We start from the raw sequence: 19809 nt of genomic DNA, 5'->3' as shown, positions 1-19809 counted from the left end.
GAACGAGTGGTGCTAGATTACTTTAGCGAATGGACTTCGACAAAAGCCAGCGAAATTATTTCATTATAGTAATAACAAAATAAACAAGCAAAGTAAGTGCATATGAACGTAACCTTTCCTGAAAACTTGAGTAAGAACTGAAGCGTATTTGTGAGCGCCCGAGGACAATTTGTGATTGTTAAGAGAATACGAGCAACTCGAACTAGTGAGGATAAAATTTCTAGTAGTTAAGTCGTGTTGGGATTAATACACAAAGAATATTAGTGACAAGAAACGGAACATAAGGCGATTCAGGTTGGGACACAAAGTAAGTCTTCCATGAATGACACAAACCTACCCAGTAATTTAAAGGGAAAGTCGATCCGAATCTACCATGTCAGTGAAGAAAAGTGTTTGCACAACAATCCACTAACTTCTTTCATTTCAGGGACAATAAAATAGTGGGTGAATGATCGAAATGCTTATAATTTTCTTTTTTTTTTTTCATGTCCGACAAATTCGTTCCCGATCCCAATGCGATCTCTCAACCACCTGGTCCAACGCACTACCCATCCCAATCCTAATCCATTGGCGACGGCAGCCAGGTGGCAGTGCTGAGGGAAACAGATCCCTGTCGACACGGACCAGATTCTGCATGACCCAGCTTCTCTGCGAGGATAACATCTTTGTTCAATAGATTCGAAATACTGTAACAGTTGTAATAAAAAATTACGAGCTATATTGAGATGTGATGTTCATGGATCAAATTTGAATGTCATTTTAACATCTAATAACTGTTAAAAATGATTAATCATTGACGAAGAGTGAACAACTCAGGTTGGATGACCTTACTCTAAGTTTTCCTCGGCGTCTTAGCCCATATCTGAAGGTCAGTCGTATAGCAAGGCCATGGACAAATTATTAAAGGTGTTTGGTAATCACATTCCAACGTGAAGGAAAAGCAACACAGAACTTGCTACTAAAAATTAAGCAACATGCAAGCTATTTTTGACGAGATCAGCTTACTAATGCAACCTTTCTGAAATTGCTCTTCATAATAAACGATGCGACTTGTGCAGGTTGGACCCTTGAAAAGTTGTAAACAGTATTTTCAGTCCCAGGTCAGGCCATATAATATCCCATCCAAATCTGCGCTAATCTGGAATATTTGATTCGTTTATTGTTCTAAAACTGATAAAATGCATCCAGTCAACGTTCGCCTGCAGGAGGGATACGTTTAGTCCGAGAGCCGAGACAGAGTTGCTCCGTGTCACACCGTCGTCTATAGCAAAAAGTTTGCAGTCGGGAGTGTTAACATATGGACCTACGGGACTGGCAGTTTCACCAACTTTGAAATTCGTAATTTCCCTGTGATACTGGTACACTATCAACGTAGACAAAAAAATCTGTCAATGATATTTCCATTTATCTTCACAAACGGCAGCACAGAAATGCTTTTTGTAAGCTTCGTTTCTAGTCACCCCACTAGTCCGGTAAAATTATATGCAATGAGATTTGGAAGTCATGTGAAAAAGTGTAAAATCGCCGCTAATTATGTGTTGTATTCAAGAAAAGGCAAAAAACCTGTAGAAGCTACCTTCCTGAACGGGATGTGATATCTAGGTACAAATTCAAAGCAAATGATAAACTTGTTACGAGCACCCACTGACGGAATGCCCTCATTAAAATCAATGGTATAGCGATAGTGACATTCGAACGAGTCTCTACTCTTCGGTATGAAACCACATAACAATTGGATACGTTGGAACTGTTTAGAGAGCAGTCATAAGTATGATCCCAAAATGTTGTATATCATGAGCACTTAAGGCGCTTAAAAATTTTTCTTCGACTCTCTAAAAATAATGTCTACTTATGTGTCCTTATGCAAATAGCGACACAAGCCTCTGATTACTCTGCCAGGTGGACAATGATAGACGCGGAAATAAAGGGAGCCAAACTTTTGTTTGTCGAAACTCGGCCGGCAGTCCTTCGACGTGAGGCTCCGAATTATGAATTTTTGTGGAGTGCTGCACTGAGCTTAATTAAAAACTTCTCTTCCTGGCAGAGTTCGAGGTACGCAGAAATTTTAAATGTAGTAGCAGTGCGCAGAGCAAGTTTTCCGCAAATGTTTTATTTCTGTGAAATGTTGTCAGCTTGTTCCAATTTGCAGTGAGTTTTCTGTCTGTGTCAGTACGTGTGTGCTTGTGTGTGTGTGTGTGTGTGTGTGTGTGTGTGTGTGTGTGTGTGTGTGTCGGCCCCATCTCTCCTTTAGCTATTTTCCTTACCAAATACACACACACACACACACACACACACACACAAACACAAACAAACACACGGGCGCACGCATGCACGGGACACATCAAGACATGAAGCAATGTGATGGATTGGTCTGGTGTCGCACCTACGAATAACTCTTGCAGTGAGCTTACTGTTTTGTAATCCGTTACTACCATGATGCTCTGTCTTGTAGACCTTATACTATGATAACTGGTTTTGACTTCCTAGCAAACCGTTTTCAGGTTTATTCTGAAAAAAATGAATAATAATAATACAGGATTACCTTACGATCTACGTTAGATGTTGCAGTTAAGTGGATTTGGGTGTAGTAACAGTGTAAAATCAAAACGGTGATACATTTACTATTGTGGCCGACATCAAGGTATTTATCATGAAATAAAAACCTCATTTTGAAAGTGACTACAGATAGCATTTTGCGAAACCTTCTAGGCATCTAACTGAAAGATCTCTAGGAATTCGGAATGAATTCGCTCTCAAAGAGCACAGTCGATTGCATTAAGCACCTGCACTTCATCAATCGCCTCTATAGATGAATTCCAGTGACAGTATGACCTATTATGATGATGAAAACGATCACAACTTATCCATATTTACTGCTCTATCCCTCGACAACTGTTTTCCCTTAAATTTGAACTTATTCTTCGATGTCTATCAGATGTTTGATTTTTAACAAATTTTTATTCTCCTTTGTATTTGTTTTTATCATTTCCATCATTTTTATTTATTTCTAGTGAAGTACCTGTTGCAGTAACATGTGGATAAGATATTTGAGAAGGACTATGTACATTAATATTCATCAGTTCTTGAATTGTATTCCTATTTCTGATCCATAATTTAACATCTTTGGAGCATCTCTAAACACTTATAATATCATATCACAAGATCTATAAACTGCAAACCTACTACCTACACTTAAATCTGTTATCAGCCTCAGTTCAAATTTAGCTGCTCGCAAGACACAACATTTAAACTAGTGGAGTAACAGGAGTATCAGCTAATTTTGATAGTGTGTGTTGTATACGTTCAGTGGGAAGCATCATTCAGGGGCAAACTTGATTGATATATGAGAAAGCGGTTTACTACCCCCTGAGGGTTGATTTATGATGCCCTGGGGATAATCCGTCCTTATGGGAAAACCCTCATTTCTCCCCCTCTTCCGCCCCCTCCAATACTCTTCTGCAAAACCTCCAAACATTGAACCCTCCTCGTCACTGATACAAGCGCACTACCTGTATAAAATTTGCTCAATTAATTAACCCCTCCCCCTCTCGCCAGCCCACCCCTCCCACCCCCTCTCGCTCCACCATCTGCGAATACGTGTGAAAGGGACTCAGTTTGTGCTGGAGAGGAAGGACCTCGTGAACGTAACTGAAGTCAATGTCAATTACATAGCAGAGGACATGCTGTACATTTACAAGGTTCAGGTTTCAGAGGTTGAATCTGTTTATTTGATGGGGAAAGTTCACATCCAGCAACTACATGTACTAATTATGTAATTACATTGCTGCAGATTGGAGGTCTTGTCTTGCTTAACAATTTATAGGAGTTAAATAGATCGCTTAAAACACTCACTCCCACTTTACGATGATCCAGCTTCGAAATAAAAGCATATTTTCCATGTTAGAGTATCACATGGACATATTATGCACATCAAATAATTAAATTTCCTCCACAAACACATCGTAGTGCTAAACATATTTGAAATCTTGTATGCACTGACGTTTGAGAACTACCAGCCTCCTTCACCACAACAGTTCCACTAAAAATATCGGGCCAAAAAACCCAATCGATTATGCACACTTCTTCTGACTGCCATGAGCTGCGGTTGCACCATTTTCCAGCAGCATGAACATTGCCGTGCCGTGGTCTAGGGATAGCGTCTTTGATTCATAATCAAAACGTCTTCGGTCCCGGGTTCGAACCCCGCCACTGCCTAAATTTTGATAAATAATCAGCATTGGTGGCTGAAGACTTCCGGCATAAGAAGTCAGCCTCATTCTGCCAACGGCCTTGTCAATGATGGCGGAGGAGCGGATAGAGGTTCAGGGCACTCTCTTGTCCTAGGGGTGGGAAATTTCCCCTAAAGGCGGAAGAAGAAGCAATGATCAACGACATGAAGATGCAGAAGGCAATCGAAACCACTGCATTAAAGGCACATAACGTGTATCCACAGGACATGTGACCTGTAATTGAAGAAGTGTCATGATGATCTCTCCATTGGCAAAAGATTCCGGAATAGTCCCCCATTCGGATCTCCGGGAGGGGACTGCCAAGGGGGAGGTTACCATGAGAAGAAGATTGAATAATCAACTAAAAGATAACGTTCTACGAGTCGGGGCGTGAAATGTCAGAAGCTTAAACGTGGTAGGGAAACTAGAAAATCTGAAAAGGGAAATGCAAAGGCTAAATCTAGATATAGTAGGGGTCAGCGAAGTGAAGTGGAAGGAAGACAAGGATTTCTGGTCAGATGAGTATCGGGTAATATCAACAGCAGCAGAAAATGGTATAACAGGTGTAGGATTCGTTATGAGTAGGAAGGTAGGGCAGAGGGTGTGTTACTGTGAACAGTTCAGTGACCGGGTTGTTCTAATCAGAATCGACAGCAGGCCAACACTGACAACGATAGTTCACGTATACATGCCGACGTCGCAAGCTGAAGATGAACGGATAGAGAAAGTGTATAAGGATATTGAAAGGGTAATGCAGTATGTGAAGGGGGACGAAAATCTAATAGTCATGGGCGACTGGAATGCAGTTGTAGGGGAAGGAGTAGAAGAAAAGGTTACAGGAGAATATGGGCTTGGAACAAGGAATGAAAGAGGAGAAAGACTAATTGAGTTCTGTAACAAGTTTCAGCAAGTAATAGCGAATACCCTGTTCAAGAAGATTTCAATTAGGTTACATCATGGTCAGACAGAGATTCCGAAATCAGATACTGGATTGTAAGGCGTACCCAGGAGCAGATATAGACTCAGATCACAATATAGTAGTGATGAAGAATAGGCTGAAGTTCAAGACATTAGTCAGGAAGAATCAATACGCAAAGAAGTGGGATACGGAAGTACTAAGGAATGACGAGATAAGTTTGAAGTTCTGTAACGCTATAGATACAGCAATAAGGAATAGTGCAGTAGGCAGTACAGTTGAAGAGGAATGGACATCTCTAGAAAGGGCCATCACAGAAGTTGGGAAGGAAAACATAGGTACAAAGAATGTAGCTGCGAAGAAACCATGGGTAACAGAAGAAATACTTCTGTTGACTGATGAAATGAGGAAGTACAAACATGTTCCGGGAAAATCAGGAATACAGAAATACAAGTCGCTGAGGAATGAAATAAATAGGAAGTGCAGGGAAGCTAAGACGAAATGGCTGCAGGAAAAATGTAAAGATATCGAAAAAGTTATGATTGTCGGAAGGACAGACTCAGCATACAGGAAAGTCAAAACAACCTTGGGTGACATTAAAAGCAACGGTGGTAACATTAAGAATGCAACGGGAATTCCACTGTTAAATGCAGAGGAGAGAGCAGATAGGTGGGAAGAATACATTGAAAGCCCCTATGAGTGTGAAAATTTGTCTGATGTGATAGAAGAAGAAACAGGAGTCAATTTAGAAGAGATAGGGGATCCAGTATTAGAATCGGAATTTAAAAGAGCTTTGGAAGACTTACGGTCAAATAAGGCAGAAGGGATAGATAACGTTCCATCAGAATTTCTAAAATCATTGGGGGAAGTGGCAACAAAACGACTATTCACGTTGGTGTGTAGAATATATGAGTCTGGCGATATACCATCTGACTTTCGGAAAAGCATAATCCACACAATTCCGAAGACGGCAACAGCTGACAAGTGCGAGAATTATCGCACAATCAGCTTAACAGCTCATGCATCAAAGCTGCTTACAAGAATAATATACAGAAGAATGGAAAAGAAAATTGAGAATGCGCTAGGTCACGATCAGTTTGGCTTTAGGAAAAGTAAAGGGACGAGAGAGGTAATTCTGACGTTACGGCTAATAATGGAAGCAAGGCTAAAGAAAAATCAAGACACTTTCATAGGATTTGTCGACCTGGAAAAAGCGTTCGGCAATATAAAATTGTGAAAGGTGTTCGAGGAGGAGGAGGAGGAGGAGATTAGTGTTTAACGTCCCGTCGACAACGAGGTCATTAGAGACGGAGCGCAAGCTCGGGTGAGGGAAAGATCGGGAAGGAAATCGGCCGTGCCCTTTCAAAGGAACCATCCCGGCATTTGCCTGAAGCGATTTAGGGAAATCACGGAAAACCTAAATCAGGATGGCCGGAGACGGGATTGAACCGTCGTCCTCCCGAATGCGAGTCCAGTGTGCTAACCACTGCGCCACCTCGCTCGGTAAAGGTGTTCGAAATTCTGAAAAAAGTAGGGGTAAGCTATAGGGAGAGACGGGTCATATACAATATGTACAACAACCAAGAGGGAATAATAAGAGTGGACGATCAAGAAAGAAGTGCTCGTATTAAGAAGGGTGCAAGACAAGGCTGTAGCCTTTCGCCCCTACTCTTCAATCTGTACATCGAGGAAGAAATGATGGAAATAAAAGAAAGGTTCAGGAGTGGAATTAAAATACAATGTGAAAGGATATCAATGATACGATTCGCTGATGACATTGCTATCCTGAGTGAAAGTGAAGAAGAATTAAATGATCTGCTGAACGGAATGAACAGTCTAATGAGTACACAGTATGGTTTGAGAGTAAATCTGAGAAAGACGAAGGTAATGAGAAGTAGTAGAAATGTGAACAGCGAGAAACTTAACATCAGGATTGATGGTCACGAAGTCAATGAAGTTAAGGAATTCTGCTACCTAGACAGTAAAATAACCAATGACGGACGGAGCAAGGAGGACATCGAAAGCAGACTCGCTATGGCAAAAAAGGCATTTCTGGCCAAGAGAAGTCTACTAATATCAAATACCGGCCTTAATTTGAGGAAGAAATTTCTGAGGATGTACGTCTGGAGTACAGCATTGTATGGTAGTGAAACATGAACTGTGGGAAAACCGGAACAGATGAGAATCGAAACATTTGAGATGTGGTGCTATAGACGAATGTATAATATTAGGTGGAGTGGTAAGGTAAGGAATGAGGAGGTTCTACGCAGAATCGGAGAGGAAAGGAATATGTGGAAAACACTGATAAGGAGAAGGGACAGGATGATAGGACATCTGCTAAGACATGAGGGATTGACTTACATGGTACTAGAGGGAGCTGTAGAGGGCATAAACTGTAGAGGAAGACAGAGATTGGAATACGTCAAGTAAATAATTCAGGAAGTAGTGCTACTCTGAGATGAAGAGGTTAGCACAGGAAAGAAATTCGTGATGACAAAAAAAAAAAGAACATTGCATCTTCTTGTTGCGGGAACCTGTCAGTAGAGACCCACACTAGTATCGGCTATTCCAGCATCTGTATGATCATGCCCGGGCTTCCACGCGGCGGCCCTACCAAGCACTCAGAGATAGGAGAGACTATCTCCAAGCAGTCAATCGATCAATTTACATGGGGGGAACAATCGATCAACGTAAACACCCGTCATTTTAAATCTTTTCACGTAATACACTCGTCCGTAATACACTCGTCCACTTCCGTCACTGACCACTCAGCATACTGGTCACTTCGTTAGCCCTTCCTGCCACAAGAAAGAGCACACAGGTCGGTAAATTCTTTGCGCCTAACCGCTACTAAAAAAATGTTTCAAATGACTCTAAGCACTATAGGACTTAACATCTGAGGTCATCAGTCTTCTAGACTTAGAACTACTTTAACCTAACTAACCTAAGGACATCACACACATCCAAGCGAGGGGCATGGTTCGAACCTGCGACCATAGCAGCAACGCGATTCCGCATTGAAGCGCCTATAACCGATCGGCCATAGCGACTGGCCACCCGTAAAAGGCTGAGTTACTCAGTTAAATCCAGTCGCCGACTCCTCATGAACAATCCGGCCGCCAGTCAAGCAGCTGCAGCTTGGAAGTATACAGTAGTTCTCACCAATTCCACCCCGAGACCGAACCGCGGGATAAAAAAATCCACTTTACTCAATCCGAGGCAGGGATGTTGTTGACCACACACCTCGAATTTCTCATGGGTAATGTAGATTTTTCCCTCTTACATGAACTCTTTTCGAAGACAGAAGCTACTTTCATGATAACTTTAATTAATTAGCCTATCAATTTGACGTCAATAACTTGCGACCTGGCAGGTGAAAGTGATGGCTATGGTACCACGAGTATGCTTCAGAAATTAAAGCATTAATGAAACATTTTTTTGCTGTGGTGATATCTTTCAACCGAATTTTGATCTCACACATACACAGGGAGGGAAGACCATCGTAATAAAATCAGATCTATTACCGAAATTGTTGAGTGGTAAGTAGTGAAAACCTGATATTCACAACTTCTCTCTGCTGTTGCCTTAAGAGACTTTGTATGTGGCGAAGCATTTGGTTACTTTAAGGGAATTCGAAAGTGAAGAGGCGTCCTGTGACAGAGGTAGATCTTAGCACTCTGTCATTAGCCAAATATGAGTTTAATACACTCCTGGAAATGGAAAAAAGAACACATTGACACCGGTGTGTCAGACCCACCATACTTGCTCCGGACACTGCGAGAGGGCTGTACAAGCAATGATCACACGCACGGCACAGCGGACACACCAGGAACCGCGGTGTTGGCCGTCGAATGGCGCTAGCTGCGCAGCATTTGTGCACCGCCGCCGTCAGTGTCAGCCAGTTTGCCGTGGCATACGGAGCTCCATCGCAGTCTTTAACACTGGTAGCATGCCGCGACAGCGTGGACGTGAGCCGTATGTGCAGTTGACGGACTTTGAGCGAGGGCGTATAGTGGGCATGCGGGAGGCTGGGTGGACGTACCGCCGAATTGCTCAACACGTGGGGCGTGAGGTCTCCACAGTACATCAATGTTGTCGCCAGTGGTCGGCGGAAGGTGCACGTGCCCGTCGACCTGGGACCGGACCGCAGCGACGCACGGATGCACGCCAAGACCGTAGGATCCTACGCAGTGCCGTAGGGGACCGCACCGCCACTTCCCAGCAAATTAGGGACACTGTTGCTCCTGGGGTATCGGCGAGGACCATTCGCAACCGTCTCCATGAAGCTGGGCTACGGTACCGCACACCGTTAGGCCGTCTTCCGCTCACGCCCCAACATCGTGCAGCCCGCCTCCAGTGGTGTCGCGACAGGCGTGAATGGAGGGACGAATGGAGACGTGTCGTCTTCAGCGATGAGAGTCGCTTCTGCCTTGGTGCCAATGATGGTCGTATGCGTGTTTGGCGCCGTGCAGGTGAGCGCCACAATCAGGACTGCATACGACCGAGGCACACAGGGCCAACACCCAGCATCATGGTGTGGGGAGCGATCTCCTACACTGGCCGTACACCACTGATGATCGTCGAGGGGACACTGAATAGTGCACGGTACATCCAAACCGTCATCGAACCCATCGTTCTACCATTCCTAGACCGGCAAGGGAACTTGCTGTTCCAACAGGACAATGCACGTCCGCATGTATCCCGTGCCACCCAACGTGCTCTAGAAGGTGTAAGTCAACTACCCTGGCCAGCAAGATCTCCGGATCTGTCCCCCATTGAGCATGTTTGGGACTGGATGAAGCGTCGTCTCACGCGGTCTGCACGTCCAGCACGAACGCTGGTCCAACTGAGGCGCCAGGTGGAAATGTCATGGCAAGCCGTTCCACAGGACTACATACAGCATCTCTACGATCGTCTCCATGGGAGAATAGCAGCCTGCATTGCTGCTAAAGGTGGATATACACTGTACTAGTGCCGACATTGTGCATGCTCTGTTGCCTTTGTCTATGTGCCTGTGGTTCTGTCAGTGTGATCATGTGATGTATCTGACCCCAGGAATGTGTCAATAAAGTTTCCCCTTCCTGTGACAATGAATTCACGGTGTTCTTATTTCAATTTCCAGGAGTGTATTCTGGTCTTGTGTAGAGGATGTAAATTATTGTAAGCTGATTGGAACAGATATTTTTTTTTACCTGATGAGAGAATATTTAGAGGAAATATAGCCTATATCATGCTGTTAAAGAATTTTCACAATTAGCGATACTTTAGCAATGTAGAAACGTATGTGTGCCCCTGTTTTTTTCTGTTTTCTTTTGCATGAAGAATTCGAGGTGTGTGGGCAACAAATTCCAGTCTCGGATTGGGTAAAGCAGATTTTTTAAACTCTGTAGTTGGGGGGCTGTTTCAGGGTGGAATTCGTTAGAAGTACTGTATACATTCGAGCCGCTACAGCTTGACTCACAGTGTGACTCAGCTGGGGGCAGGAGTGGTCAAGAGGAGTCAGCGACTGGAAGTCGCAGATTAGCTCAGCCAGTGCCAGGCAGCTGGGGATCAAGAATGCGCCGAGCTATCTGCTCCTGCCCATGGCAGCAGGTGTGACCAGTGTGCTGCGTAAGCAGTGATAGTCGTGGATGTGTGTGTTACGAGAGAAAGTCAAAATGACAATCATCTTATCATCTTGCCCCCTCCCTCGCCCCCCCCCCCCCCCACGTAAATTCATCAGTTGACTGCTTGGTGATAGTCTCTCCGAACTCAGAGCTATTGATAGCGTTGTTGTGTGGACATCAGGTGATGGGCGTACAGCTGCTGGCATAGCTGATACTTGGAAATGTTGTGGTGGAAGAGGCTGCTTGTTGTCAAAAGTCAGTGCAGACAAGACCTCAGATATATTTAGTGCTACGATCTATTTGTAGCGGAAATTCGATTACTTAATTTGCATAATGTTTGCATATGATACTCAAACACTGAAAACAAATTTTTATTATGAAGAAGAATCATCATAAGGTGGAAATGAGAGTCTTGAGTGAGCTAAATCATTATTGTAAATTATAAAACAATTAATTTGGTGGGGTAATGCACATGGACTATTTCCCTGTATTTTTGATACTGAAATAGCGTCGACTCTCCCTTTATCCCCAATGCTAGCCTATAAGAACGCAGTGTTCTGAGCAAAGATGAAAACCTATGCCAGCATATTTGAAGACAAACAGAAAGTAACCTCTTGAGAGAGACAGAGAGGAGGCTGGTTTGAAATTTCCCAATCAATGTGCTACAACTTGATGTTTTGATATGGGCTGTAAGATCAAAGGAGGCCACTGTCCAGTCTGTGGTGAGTGGTATTTAGTACTGCGATCTGCAGTTAGGACGTTGGGCTGTTTTAGATTTTCATGGCGGCGCCCGGACGATACACATGCATGCAGGAAGCCCCAAACTGTTGCTATTATACCGCACTTCGTCTCATTCCTTGGTGCTTACAATTATTACATCTTGGGAAGTGGGGTAGGGGGTGCAGACGGAGCTCTACCCAAGTCGGGGGCCACTGCTCCCATGAACTGATTAAATAAAGAATATGAATCAATATATTATTGACACAGATTGGAATTCGGTGTTATGAGATAATTCGTCTCCAGTACAGACTGAGTCTTTTCACTAGCACTTTTTATGGGTGGTCTGGGGCAGGGTGCGAGGTGTGGGGCCTGGGAAGTCCTCTGGTGGTGGCATTACGTAGTTGATCAGTCCAAGCCATCTGCATGACAACGTAAGTACACATACAAAAAGTTTCCAACAAGACAACACCACCAATCAGCTGTATTTACAAAATTAGTTGCTGCAGGTGACCTTTTCTCAACTAAAACAGAGATGCAACCCTTAAAAATTGAACATTATAGACAAACAATATATCCTTTGTTACGTAATTGACACTGACTTCAAGTTTTGTATCAAGAGATCCTCCCTCTCCAGTATAGACTGAGTCCTCTGCCCACTAATTTCCAGATTGGGGCTGGAGAGGGGGAGTGATGGGTGGGAAGGGAGATTTCGGTAATTTTCCAGAGGGGCGAGTGGTTAATTAATTGATCTACTTAATTAACCAATTAATTTGATATAAAAATGTGCTTGTATGAGGTATAGGGAGGGGAGAGATTGGGGTTTCCCAGAGGGGTGGGGAGGTGGGGTGGGAGGGGAGGGGAAAGGGTGTAGGGTTTCCAGGAAGGACATATTATTCCGAGAGTGTCATAAATCAAAGCTCTGGGGTCATAAACCACCTAGCTAAACGATAGGTTAAAGTCGTAAATGAATCAAGTTTGCCTCTGAAAGTATGTTTGCAGTTGAATGTATGCCATCCACACGAACAAAAGGAGAAAGTGGGCAAAATGTTATGGCGTGCAGAAAAAGTAACGCGTCTGAATGCCTTATGTGAAAATTACTAAAGTTTATAAATAGAACAAACGTTATTAGCATCCTAGATATTTATTCATCATATCAAAATTTTTGCAGCCCTTTGCCACTAGGAAGCGTTTAACTGTAACATGTCACATGGCTGTGTCTAACGTAACTACGTCGACTTGTGGAAAACAGCGTGCTGTCATTGAGTGTCTGATTACGGAAGAGTTTGGACACACGTGGGCACCCACTTCATCAGCATGACAGTGCCTGACCACACATAAGAGCTGCGATATCTGCAAAAGTCCGACACCTTGTGTTCTCTGACATCCAACGTAAACTTCTGCCTCACCAGTTATTCATTTACACAAAATACACCCCCGACTTCATTTTGTAATGATGATGCGGTGCAAGCAGAGGTTAGGTTTCGAGTCCATCATAAAAATTCAACAATCTACAGTCTTATATCAACATGCTGATGTTTCACTGAGAGAAATGTGGTCGTCGCCGGGGTGTCTGTCATGAAGAATGGACTTATAAAATATTAATAACTTTTGTTTTATTTAAAAAAGGTTAAGAGTTTTCACATAAAAAATTCCAAGGCATTACTTCACGACGGGCCCCCATATGAACACAGTTTTCAAACTGCGGAAAAGGGCCGTACGATAATAACCGAAGATAGAGTAGTCGATGTGATTATGAAGATATGTTCAAAACACTGAGGAATATAACTCCAGCATGTGAGGACATTTACCAGTCAGCTGTACGCATGTAAAATACCATGGGTATTGTATTGAACTGGGTTGGGGGGGGGGGGTTTAGAAACGACGGAGAGGTTTCAACGCCGCCATAGCCCTCAGTGGTTCACAACCCCACAACAGGCTACAGCGGTCCACTCACCCCACTGCCGCTCCACACCGAACCCAGGGATATTGTTTGGTTGGGTCCACAGTGGATCCCCTTCCCCAGGAACGTCTAACACCAAATGAGTGTAACCCCATATGTTTGCGTAGTAGGCACGTGGAGACAGTGTTTGCTCAGCAATTGTCAATACAGTGCAACTGAGGCGGAATAAGGGGAGATGGAAAACCGCCTTAAAATCCATCCACAGACTGGCCGGCACACCGGACCTCGACACTAATCCGTCGGCCGTCCGGAAAGCAGTGCGTTAGACCGCACGGCTAACCAGCCGGGTAAATACCACGGGTAATTACTACACAAACAGCTGTGTCAACGACCATGCAACAACATCTAGAGCGAACTTACATTTACCAAGAAGAATAAACATGAAATGAAAAAAAAACTGGTATAAATCTGTACAGTAAACTGCTCAATGAAATTAAGGAAATTCTCGAAAAATCTTTATAAAGGCCATTAAAAAGCACCTATTATGCAGTACGCACTGTACATTGAAGGAATGCTTAAATATATCAGAGAATGGGTTTGATAAAAATGGAACACAATAAATAATAACAACAATAATACCACATATATCATTTCACGTAAAACATTCTCACTCTATGTTATCCTATTTTTCCAGGAAAACATAATCCCAAAGATGTGCACTATGAAACACTAACACTTTATCCTCTTATTGAGGTACACGTCTCACTCGTTATAGAGGGATACTGATTCAGATTTTCTGGGTAGCATAAACGAAGTAGCGGGACACAAAATGGAAGCCAAACATCTTCGATATGCATCAGCTGATAGTGTGTGTAATGTTACAATATGTGTACACTGTGCGTAGTGTGTTTAGTTACTGGGAGTGAGAACATTATTAAATAACATCTTTCTAAGAGAGTATGAACATTAGGTATAAATCGAATTAGGTAGCACTGTTTCGAACAGACTGGCCTTGTGTTAGAGAGGGTGGAGGCTTCAGTTTTCATCCTGATTTAGGTTTTCCGTGGTTTTCCTATAGTATTCCAGGCACGTACGCTTCGATGGCTGAGTGGTCACAGTAGCCGAATGCTGTTCAAAGGGGCTCGGGTTCAATTCCTGGCTGAGTCGGAGATTTTCTCCACTTAGGGACTGGGTGTTGTGTTGTCTTCATCATATCATCCCCATCGACGCGCAAGTCACCGAAGTGGTTTCAACGCAAAAGACTTGCACCAAGCGAACGGTCCACCCAACGGGAGGCCCTAGACACACGACATTTCATTTCATTTCACTTCAGGCAAATGTCACAATGGTTGTTACTATAACGCCATGGACGATTACCTATCCCACTCCTGTCCAACTAGACGTACAAGTGTGTAAATGCCTGTATATATGAATTACATTATTTTTGTTGTTCTTGAATTAAGGCATTTTCCGTACGAATGCCACTTTGGCGAAATGTTTATTTGAGATACGACAGTTTAAAGCGTTACTTTTAACACATTCGGCTAAGAGCCTGATTCTGATGTATATTTTAATTGGACGTGAACTATTCTTCAACGCTACTACCGAGTATGGTGGCGCAGTGGTTAGCGCATTGGATTCGCTTCGGAAGGACGGCGTTTCAAACCCGCATCTGGCCACCTAGATTTAGATTTTCCGTAACTACCTTAAATCGCTCCAGGCAAATGCCGGGATGGTCCCTTCGTAACGGCCAACTTCCTTCCCCACCTTTGACATCATTCGGACTTGTGCTGCGACTGTAATGACCTCGACGTCGATGGGATCTTAAACTTAGTCTTCCTTCCTCTACTACCACGTAAATATCTCAATAATACTAAGTACTTTAACTTAAGTTTTCAATGTGAGAAATAATATTTCTATAAACATTTATAGCTCTTTTCCCATAAATCAGTGTCAGTACATGATAATGAGCAAGCGTTTGTTTCATGAAATACTATGTAACCAACAGAACTCTTAAAAACGTAACAGTAATATTATTCTTATAGTAGCTACCATAAGGGAATACTCAGAAAGATATAACAATAAAATAACACAAAGTAAAATGATACCAGAATATCAGTATTTGTGTGCCTGAAATCGTATCCTCGGCGATCCGCTACAAAGCTGCGTGATTTCAAAGATGGGCTTCACCGTTCTAACCTCCTTTCGCTGAGACGTTAGTAGATGGTGTGAAGTGTGGGTAAGAGGGTGCGGGGCGATCTCCCCATCCTGCGATACGTCCAGGGTTACGTTCGGCGTAGTTGTGATGAAGTTCTGTGCCGACCTGACTTAATTAAACCCCTTTTTTATATTTTTTTCAACCCACCTTACACTTCACATGGACTTATGAGCTCTGGCCTTCTTTCCACATTTGACGAGACCGTGCTGTTCGAAGCGTCGTTGAGCCCGAGGGCGCCGTTTCAGGGCGCCAAGCTTTCCCATCACAGAGGGTGTTTGTAGGAGCCTCTGAACCAAATTTCAAACTGATTCTTTGCAATGTGAAAGATTTGCGGCGTTTCGAAAGAGTGGTCCTTTAACTGTGTTGCGTAATGTACTTTCGACAGTAGTGACGTGATGTTTTCCCCGAAATTACCTTCCTTTGGAATCAAGGGCCGCTTGGTTCCTTGGTCGTGCTGCATACTTCCTTTGCTGCGTTAGCTGCGCCAGTGGCTGAGAATGTTATTGACCAAGGTAGTTAACACATACTAGCCTCGCTTGAAGGCACGAAGCCCCTCTGAACTGGGAGCGGAGTTTGATTTCCGCTGGGAAGGTCGGGCCAGGGTAGCCAGGCAGGCAGGCACACTTCGCGTGCCTTGCATTGTAACGGCGCGGGGGCGGGCGCCCGGCTCTAGGCTGGGTGCTACACAATGCTGCCTGCCAGACAAAGAGGGGCAGCCCGCAGCCACGCTGTCAAGTTGATGCCGCTAAGTATTCCTGCGCTCCGGTTACGTCTGTAAGGAGATGACAGCCGCCGCTACGTCCCCACCACGGGCCTACACTCTGATCAAAATTAGTCAAGGACTGACAGCTGCGAAGGAAGCAGTGTAGTGAGGCTTATGCGATAGCAGTAGGTCGGCGCTTAAAGTCTGATGGTTCAAGAGCTCGTAAGGATAAGGATTTAAAAGTCAGGACACAAGAAAGTCAAGTATACATCACAACGTGAGTAATTTCTTTTAAGATTTTAACAACCTTTTCCCCGCAGTTTTGCCCATGTACGCATTCTACACATATAGTGAACACACTTTCTCCTCTTCCTCCCTATGTCCACCTCTACTTCCCCCCCGTCTCTGCATCTCATCCTCCGACCTCTTTATCTACCTCATCCTCTTCAGTCTTTCAGTCTCTTCAACTCCTCCCTCTCCACCTCCTCTCCGTGACCATATCATCCTACACTTCTCTAACCATATCTTCCTCCCCCTCTCTCTTCCAATCCCTAATGCCCATTCATCCTTTTCCACCAGCACAATACTTCTCTATGCTGTCCAGCTGCCTCAAGCATCTTTCCCTGTTCCCTATTCTCAGCCCATTTCCTCCTATCCCTCGCTTTGTCCATCCCCTCATCTATCCATTTCAGCCTGCCACCAGACAGGCTCGTTGGCACACATAGTACCTGCAATACAGTAAAGTAAAGCAGGCTGGTACTACTTCCACAACACACTTGCCATGAAGAGCACAGTACGTTTCAAAATCTATAAAATCATTTATTTTCCTCTGACATGTAGACCACTAAGCAAATGAGGCCAGTAAAGTAGGTTGATGCTACTTCAACACAACACACCTGTCACGCAGCGTAGCCTACATGTTGCGGTTCAGAAAGCCGTGCAGGCAACCATACCTATAGGTTGATTTGACAGCCCAGTATTGTTCCTGCAGAACATGCCTGGTATGCAAAGCAGCCTGTATGCCAGGGTCTGAAAACAACTATCTCTTTTAATCCGTATCTCCAGTTATTGGAGCTAGGAGAGTAGAAACCCCACAGTGCTGATACTCATGAGGCACACCGCTCCTATGTTGTATTTGAATGAAATTGCTCCATGTGTTTTGAAGGAGATCCCAACATTCATTCTGCTTAAGTGAGCCACCCTCAGCTGCTCTATCGTTTTACTTGATTGTGTCCTCAACAACTGCTTACTTCAAGAATTCACTGTGTTCGTACAGAATTGCATGAAATCTTGTGGGCAATGGAGTGAATGAGATGTGTTGTGACTGCTAAATTTCTTGCCGACTCCCTAAGTGCCTTTAATCCTTCTCAGCACTATTACCTAGCTGACAAATGTCCTGCAACATCTGAAAGTGCTGAGGAAGAACATATCTTTCTGCTAAGTATCAGGATGTGGACATCAAGTTAACCAAAATGGCAGATATAGCAACCAAAGATGCAAAATTGCCTTTGTTTCTAAGGCCAGTTTCATGGAATTAAGGAATATTTCCATGAAGTGAAATTTGATCCAAAGTATAGTTTCTTAGACCCAGCAAAGGTAACAAGCTGTAAGATTTTTATACAACAGAATTGACACTGTTCTAGCGAACGATCTGTCGTTAGTAACTGTTATTACTGGAAGAACTCGTATGATTGCTGACTCCATTCGCCACAACTTACAGGTGTGAAATTAAGAGTTTTGACAATTGGAACAAAAAAATAAAAGTTAAAAGAAATGTTAAGAAGTTAATTAACTTGGTACACTGCTTCAGATATGCGTTGCGGACACCAAACTAAATATAAAAAAAATTGTCAGATAAAAGCAGAATCAAACAGCTCTTTGGCTTAGTAGTTTTTCTTTAGTGATAAACATAGAGAACGCGCGAGTTTCTTTTTCTCGAACATTAACTAACTTTATTAATGAGTCATCAGTTTAAACATGTAAATTAACTTCTTACAGTCTTATGTTTAATTAGGCCATAACTTTGATTAGGGTACTGGATGACACCAGATCTTGTTCAGGGATAATATTCTTTAACAAAGTTGGGAACCACTGCCCTAGATATTATTACTTCGTGTTGCGTGGATGATTCCGATACACTACAAATTTTGTAGCCCCCCGAAGAGAACTTTCTGGTGGAGAATGGTCCGGCTAGTGAGGGAACCATAGAACCGATGATGATGATGATGACGATATTTCATTTTTGAGGCGCTCAACTCCGTGCTTATCAGCACCCGTACAAATTCCCAATCTTTACACTGTCCAGTCTCGTCGCTTTACGGAATCACGATGAAATGATGAGGACAACACAAACACCCGGCACCCCAGCGGAGAAAATCCCCGACCCTGCCGGGAATCGAGCCCGGAATCCCGTGATCCAGAAGCAGCAACGCCAGACAATAGACCACAAACTGCGGACATGTATATCTTTGAGATGACATTTTCCTCTCTCCCCGCCACAAAAACTCTTCAAGGAAATACATGGTGTACCTGTGTGCGCAAAATAAGAGATCTCCTGTAAGCCATGAGTAGTTGACTTCGTCTTCTTTTAGTTGGCCAATGAAGTCGTGCATCATTAAACAATATAAACGCTTCCTTTAGAAACATAAATTTCGAATAATGCTATCCACACTCCAACTTTCTGGTCATGCAGTGGCATTTAAACGTCTTCGCTGACCATAATATTCGGTTTTGTGTGTTAACACGAACATAGGGATCATGATCGGCATATCAGTTGATGACACCCAATCTGATGCACACACGTCCAGATCATCCGCTCTCGAAACTCCGCCATCTCACTCCCCACATCCACCACTGTTGGCGGCCCACCTTCAACTGCGCAACGCTACGCGCTGTTAATAGCCAACTGCCCAACACTACAATAGCAAATATTATGTGTCAATTTAGTGAAGTGAGAAGAGAGAAATGTCTGAGTACGTTCAGTTTTGCTCAGCTGTTTGAAAATCAAATAACATAAGGGGTTTACCAGCACAGTAATTCACAAATTTTTCTAAGGGGACGTTTCAACATAAGAAAATTTTAAAAGATATTAAAATAAACGTGCCTGGATAGAACCTGCATCTCTGATGATGGAGCCGACCCGGTAGCCCGAGGGGTTCTAGGCGCTACAATCTGGAACCGCGCTACCGCTGTGGTCGCAGGTTCGAATCCTGCCTCGGGCATGGATGTGTGTCATGTTCTTACGTTGTTAGGTTTAAGTAGTTATAAGTTCTAGGGGACTGATGACCACAGATGTTAAGTCCCATAGTGCTCAGAGCCATTTGAACCGTTTTGATGAATAGGTAGTTTCTAATACACTGGGAATATCTGTTGCCGTATTTGACGTGCGCGACATGTTATTTCAGACTAATAGTTCGAAGTGTCTTGAAAATGAAGATTTCCTCAATGCTCTACACGAATACGTGAAATGGAAGGCTGTGATGATCCACCTGAGAGAAATGTGAAACTAATCAATGGC

Source organism: Schistocerca cancellata, chromosome 9, assembly GCF_023864275.1.
Source record: "Schistocerca cancellata isolate TAMUIC-IGC-003103 chromosome 9, iqSchCanc2.1, whole genome shotgun sequence".
NCBI lineage: Eukaryota > Metazoa > Arthropoda > Insecta > Orthoptera > Acrididae > Schistocerca > Schistocerca cancellata.
The sequence above is the reverse complement of the archived record's forward strand: the minus strand, read 5'-3'. Positions refer to the sequence as shown.